We start from the raw sequence: 7,251 nt of genomic DNA, 5'->3' as shown, positions 1-7,251 counted from the left end.
AGAGTTCACTAAGGGCGTGGCACACCAGACTTGGGCGTGCCACACTAGTTCAAATTACCAAAAGAAGATGATCATGCTTTATTGAGGGCATGGCACGTCAGACCTGAGAGTGCCACGCCAGTTCAAGTATCCAGAGAGGAAGAAGAGAAGAAGGCTATATGGGCGTGCCACTTAAGCTCGAAGGCGTGGTATGCCAGGCTAGTTTCATGAGAAGGGCATTCCACTTGGAAGCCAGGCCTGGCACGCCAAGCCAAGTTGAGAAGCTGGGTGTGACACGCCGCTCACACGCCAGGCACATGGTTCATTTTATGAGTTTTTCCTCTTATTTTCAATTGTAATTTTCTTTTTCTTTTTGTAACTTTTAATTTCTAGTGCTAGGAGTAGTATAAATATCCCCTAGGAGCACTGAAAAGGGGGTTGGCTAGTAGGTTAGAAAGTTGGGTTGATAGTTTAGTTTTACTTTTACACTTCACTTTATCTTCTTCCATCTCTTGTACTTTTCTCTAAGCTATGAGTAGCTAAACTCCCTCTAATTAGGAGAGGGAGCTCTGTTGTACTTGATGGATTAATGATAGTGAATTTCTTCTTCTCTTCATTTTCTCTTTGATTTTCTAGAAAGAATTTCGTTCTTCATGTTAGTGTTCAATCATCTTGAAAAAGAGGTTGAATGCAAAAGGGGTTTCATGGGAACCTTCGAAAAGGAAGCATGTAACCATGCTTGAAATCCCTTCTCACACTTGAGTAGATTTGGGTTTTGGGATTGGATATGGTGACATGAAATCCACCCATTATTTGGATCTGTGAGGATGTGTGGTATAATCAGGGACCAAGCTTATCTCTCTTCATGAGCAATTAGACCAAGGAATTGGCGGATTATCAAGATTTGAGAGATTGAATCACCAAGGGATTGGGGTTCAATCAATCATAATTTTCAAGAGGTCAATGAGTTGCATGATTGAAGAAGAGATGATCTAGATCTAATCCAAAGAGAGCAATATCTCCCATCCCAAGGAATCTTCCTTATTCTTATCTTTCCTATTCTTTATAGCTTTCTTTAATTTCTGCTATTACTCATTCCCCATTTACAATTCAGTCATTTATGTTCTAGCACTTTACATTCTTGTTATTTACTTTTCTGCACTTTATTGCTTTTCTTTACCTTTAAGTCATTTACATTTCTGCTAATTTAGAATTCTGCACTCAACAATCTCTATTGCTTAGCTTGATGATGAGTCCATATTTGATAATATATTTTGACTCAATTTGAATGGATTCTAGCACATGAACTCACACTTAAGCACCAAAATAGAATACTTTTGTGTTTTGTCCCCAATTTGATCCTAAATGTGAAAACATGCAATTTTGTGCTTGAAATGATCAATTTAATTCCACTTTTATTCTATTTGATGCCATGACATGTTTGTTGAGTGATTTAAGGTCTCAGGGGCAAGAATGGATAGCCAACAGTGGATGAAAGCATGTACAAGTGAGAAAACATGAAGAAAATAACGAAAAGCACACACGGCGAAGTGTGCGTGCACACAAGAAGGAATTTCCATGTGTGTGTGCGCACAACCACCTGTGCATATGCACAGGTCCCTGCACATGGTTGCATTAATGAAACACGTACTTTGTGATTTTTTAGGCCTCTTGGCTCATTTTGGAAGGCTTGGATGCTGATTTTGGATGCTATATGAAGGGGAATTCAACACATATGAAGGTATTAGCTATTATTAGGACTTAGACATAATTTTCCATAGTTTTACATAGTAGGAGTAGGAGTTGTGTAGATTAGGGAGAGCTCTCTTAGGATTTTTACTTTAATTTCCATTGTATCATTTTATAGCAAGCTTTAACATTGGATTTTGCCTCTTGATGACAAGTCATCTTAGCCTAGTTTCACTAGCCTTTTTCTTTTGTTTTCAATTGAATTATGCACTTTCTTGAGCCAAAAGCAAGCCAATTGGGTAGATTTTCATGTTTCCTTTGATTTAATCAACCATGTATGAATTCATGCTATTTCATGAGGTTTTATGCTATAATTGTCACATATTATGAAAGAATGAATATCTCATGATTTTGAGCATAGCTTTGATGTGTTTGGTTGATTAATGATAGGTGAAGAAAGCTTGGAGAAAGGTTGATGCAAGAAGGAATGGCTAGGAGGAAGAGAGAACAAAAAGTTTGAGCAAAAGTTTGCCTCAAACTTTAGCTCAAACTTTTGGATTAATTGAAAATGAACCAGGAAGCAAAAAGCTGGACCAAAAGTTAGCCTCAAACTTTTTGGCTAACTTTTGGGCAAAAGCTGGAGCAAAAGTTAGCCCCTAACTTTTTGGCTAACTTTTGGGCAAAAGCTGGAGCAAAAGTTAGCCCCTAACTTTTTGGCTAACTTTTGGCATGAAAAACACTCCCTGGATGAGCAAAAGTTTGCGCCAACATTAGCCCCTAACTTTTTGGCTAACGTTGGCACATGAAAAACACTCCCTGGGCTAGCAAAAGTTTGCGCCAACGTTAGCCCCTAACTTTTTGGCTAACGTTGGCGCCATGAATAAGCAAGGGGAGGCCAACGTTGGAGCAAAAGTTAGACCCCTAACTTTTGCCCCAACGTTGGTATCAGCAAGGAAGGGTGCTGATGTGAAAAGTTGGAGCAAAAGTTAGACCCTAACTTTTACTCCAACTTTTACTCAAGCTTTCATGATTCCAACCCGGTTCAATTCGGTTCTTCTCCAAACTCCAAGAGCAATCAACCAAGGCCTCTATCAACCCAATTCCATCAAGAGAAAAGGCCCAATTGAAGGCTTTAAGACCATTTGAGGAAAGTGTATAAATAGCATAGGATTTAAGTTTTTAAGGGAGCTTCCCTTTTAGTTTTTCAGAATAGCTTTCTTTTGAGTTTTGCGGAAAGCTCACTTTTATTTTTCTTAGCATTGTTGTTTAATTGAAGAGAACTTGGGAGGAGAATTGATCTCTCTTCTTCCTTGTTCTTGACCAGCACTCTTTACTTTTCTTGTCTTGGATTTTGGGTGGAGAATTGAAGAAATTCCGTTTCAATCTCACCTTGGGATCTTGTTTAATTTTCTGCTTAATTGAATTTCAGTTTCGGTTACTTGCTTCTTCATCTACTTTCTTTGCAATTTACAATCTCCTTTGCAATTGTTCTTGTTGGATCTAGGAAGGCATTGAGATCTAGACTTGGTTTTCTAGTCTCTTGGGTCCTGAGATCTGAATTCCAATTTTACATCCTCTGTTTACTACTTTCATGCTCATTTTACTTTTCTGGTTTAGATCCGATTCAATCCAAGTCTTCTTCTATTTCTCTGCTTGTTGCAATTTTACATTTCCTTGTTTAATTTCTGCAAATCCAAATCCCCATTCCCTTTACAATTCAAGCCATTTACATTTCTTGCACTTTAAGATTTCGCAATTTACATTTCTTGCGTTCTAAGTTTCTGCCATTTAATTTCTTGTTCTTTAAGATTTAGCACTTTAATTCCTGTTCTCTTTAATTTCATGCCAATTACCCATTCCCTTTACTTTCTATGCAATTTAAATTCTGCAAATCACAAATCTCTCAACCAAATCTTGATTCGCTTGACTAAATCAACCACTAAACTAAAATTGCTCAATCCTTCAATCCCTGTGGGATCGACCTCACTCCCGTGAGTTATTATTACTTGATGCGACCCGGTGCACTTGCCGGTTAAGTTTGGGTGTTTTGGAGAAATTCGTTCTTTCCGCGAAAATATCCCATCAAGTTTTTGGCGCCGTTGCTGGGGATTGATTAGATTGACAATGATTAAGTGAGGTGGTAATCTAGATCAAGCACTTTTTATTTTCTGTCCTTTAATTTTCAATTAACCCACTAACTGTTTGAATATTTGCTTAGGCTAACTAAAACTTCATTCTAGCAATAGATTGAAGTGTCACTGGTTTGTGTGTTTCTTATGTTCTGCTTGTATGTCAGGTACAAGAAGAATTACACCCATCTTTCATGAACAAGACGAAAGAACTCTTAGACGGTTAAGAAGAGCGGAAAGAGGGAAAAATATTGTTGGAGAAGAGGAATCAGAAGAAGAATTCCAAGATATGGAGGAACATTCAACCAATCCACCAGGTGGAGCAGACAACAACAATAACAATCCACCCCAGAGGAGAGTTTTAGCTTCCTATACTTTTGCAAATCCTAGACATTGTGGAAGTAGCATCTTAACTCCAAATGTCAATGCAAACAATTTTGAACTAAAGCCACAACTCATCACTTTGGTTCAAAACAATTGCTCTTTTGGTGGAGGACCACTTGAAGATCCAAACCAACACCTATCCACCTTCTTGAGGATTTGTAACACTGTTAAAACTAATGGTGTGCCTCCTGACAGCTACAAGCTATTGCTATTCCCATTTTCTCTCAGAGACAAGGCCACTCAATGGTTGGAATCCTTTCCAAGAGACAGCATCAACAATTGGGATGATCTGGTAACCAAGTTCCTTGACAAATTTTACCCACCTCAAAGGATCACAAGGTTGAAGACTGAGGTACAAATATTTACACAAATGGAGGCTGAACCCATCCATGAGGCATGGGAGAGATACAAGTCTCTAATCAGAAAATGTCCTCCTGAAATGTTCACTGAGTGGGATAAGCTGCAGAATTTTTATGAGGGCTTAACATTGAAATCTCAAGAAGCTTTGGATCATTCAGCTGGAGGTTCCTTGCAACTCATGAAAACTGCAGAGGAAGCTCAAAATCTCATTGATATGGTGGCTAACAACCAATATTTCTTTGCTCATCAAAGAAACCGCCAACCATCACAAAGAAGAGGAGTAATGGAGCTAGAAGGAGTGGACTCAATCTTGGCTCAAAACAAGATGATGCAGCAGCAAATTCAACAACAATTTGAACAAATGGCCAAGAGGATTGATAGTCTCCAAGTTGCAGCAGTTAACACTAGCCAACCATCAACTACATGGGGACAAAATGAAGAAACTCAAGAAGAACAACAACAAGAGCAAGTATAGTATATGCACAACCAAGGACCAAATGAAGTGTATGGTGATACATACAATCCATCCTGGAAGAACCACCCAAACCTCAGATGGGGAGATAATCATACCCAAAACCAACAACCATGGCAGAGGAACTCAAACCAAAACAACCCAAGAAGCAACCAAAACCACAACCAACAGCAGACTAACCAAAACCCCTACAGAAAACCTCAAAACAACTACCCCAACCCCAACCAGTACCAATCTAATAACAAACCCACCAACCAAAATGCCTACCATCCACCACCCACATCTCATAACCCACCTCAAGTATCACCTGAAGCCCAAAGAATCACTAACTTGGAGGCCGTGATAGACAAAATGTTGAAACACCAGGAAATGACAACCAAGAATCATGAAGCATCCCTAAAGAGCCTAGAGAGACAGATGGGGCAAATCTCAAAGCAGATTTCTCTTGAGAGACCCTCAAGCTCTCTGCCGAGTGACACGATTCCAAATCCGAAGGAAGAATGCAAGGCGATACAATTAAGGAGTGGGAGAACATTGATGAGCAATAATGACACTATAAAGAAGCAAGCAGAGAGCAGCAAAAGTGCAATAGAAGATGAAGAGCAAACAAAGGCAAATGAAGCCAAGGATCAAGTTGTGATGCCAAGCAAGAGAATTGAGAAACTCAAAGAGAAAGACAACCAGCCACACGGTTCAACAGAAGTGACTCAGGGACAGCAGCAAATAGGAAAGAGCATCACACCTCCACTGCCATATCCCCAGAGGTTCAACAAAGAAACCAGGGACCAGCATTTTCACAAGTTCCTTGAAACTTTCAAAAAGCTGGAAATCAATATTCCTTTTGCTGAAGCACTTGAGCAAATGCCTCTGTATGCCAAATTTTTGAAGGAGCTTATCAACAAGAAAAGAAGTTGGGATGAGAAGGAAACCATACTGCTCACTGAGGAATGCAGGGCTTTGATTCAAAAAGGGTTTCCCCCTAAGCTTGAAGATCCAGGGAGTTTTTTGCTACCTTGCACCATTGGGAAATTAACCATCACTAAAGCAATGTGCGATCTAGGAGCAAGTATCAACTTAATACCATCCTCCTTGGTAAAAAAGCTACATATAGAGGAAGTTAAACCAGTACAGATATCTCTAGAGCTAGTAGATAAGTCAACAGTATACCCCAGGGGTATGATTGAAAACCTTCTGGTCAAGGTGGACAATTTCATATACCCTACAGATTTTGTGGTTCTAGATTCAGAAGGGGATGATGGTGACTCTATTATTCTGGGAAAGCCATTCTTGGCCACTGCTAGAGCTATCATAGACATAGAGGAAGGAGAATTAACTCTTAGAATGCATGATAAGAGTGTCACTCTGAAGGTGTTACCAGAAGCACAGTTTGGTAATGAGAAGAAAAACTATATGGAACTTGACAAGGAAGAATCACAGTTAAAGGAAGAAAGCAACAAGGCGATTCACAACAACACCCCAAGGCAAAAGATTGTGCAAACTGATGAAGAAGTCCAAGAGAATATTGGAGTATTAGCCACTGAAAGGATGAAAGATCCCCAAGGTAAGCCTACGGCCAGAAAAGAAAGGTCAACGAAAGAAAGGATGAAACGCAGAAACAAAACAAAAAGGGGTTGGAAGAATAGGAAGATCCCAATAGAGGGGCTTTCCAAAGGTGACAAAGTGCAACTGACATATCAACAGCTGGGAGCAAGCCAACAGACTGATGACTATTACACTGTCAGCAATATACTCTCATTAGAGCACGCTGAAATTGAACACCAGAGAACAAAGAGGAGGATCACAGTCAGGGGAGACAAGCTGAGGCACTACAATCCTCAACCACCATAAAAGAAAACCCCAATGTCAAGCTAGTGACAATAAAAGAGCGCTCCATGGGAGGCAACCCATGATTTAAGATTTATGTCATTTTAAATTCAATAAGCTATGATCATCTGAGCATGAAATTTGTTTTCATGGACTAACTCAATGAATGCAAAATTTTTTTTTTCATATGCTAAGACTTCTAAAGTTTGGTGTGCCTTCAAGCACACCAAACCAGTGTTACAAATATTTTCACGTTATATGCCTAGCATATGACCAAACACTAAGTTTGGTGTTTCTCTTCTCATGAAAAAAAAAATCATGCATCAATGATCATACATTATCTCTTATTGAGACTTATCAATTAAAAAGAAATCATAGTCTGTGATGAAGGCATCAATTATGACTTACCACTAG

At 39.3% G+C, this 7,251-nt stretch overlaps 1 pseudogene; it reads left to right on the top strand.

Moving 5' to 3' along the window:
- The first annotated feature begins 4,551 nt into the window (after positions 1-4,551).
- Positions 4,552-6,861, top strand: LOC148553608 (uncharacterized; annotated as a pseudogene).
- The last annotated feature ends 390 nt before the right edge of the window (positions 6,862-7,251 follow it).

Source organism: Arachis ipaensis, chromosome B7 (genome assembly GCF_059453495.1).
Source record: "Arachis ipaensis isolate K30076 ecotype BB chromosome B7, ASM5945349v1, whole genome shotgun sequence".
Lineage (NCBI taxonomy): Eukaryota > Viridiplantae > Streptophyta > Magnoliopsida > Fabales > Fabaceae > Arachis > Arachis ipaensis.
This window is presented reverse-complemented; position numbering and strand designations above follow the sequence as displayed.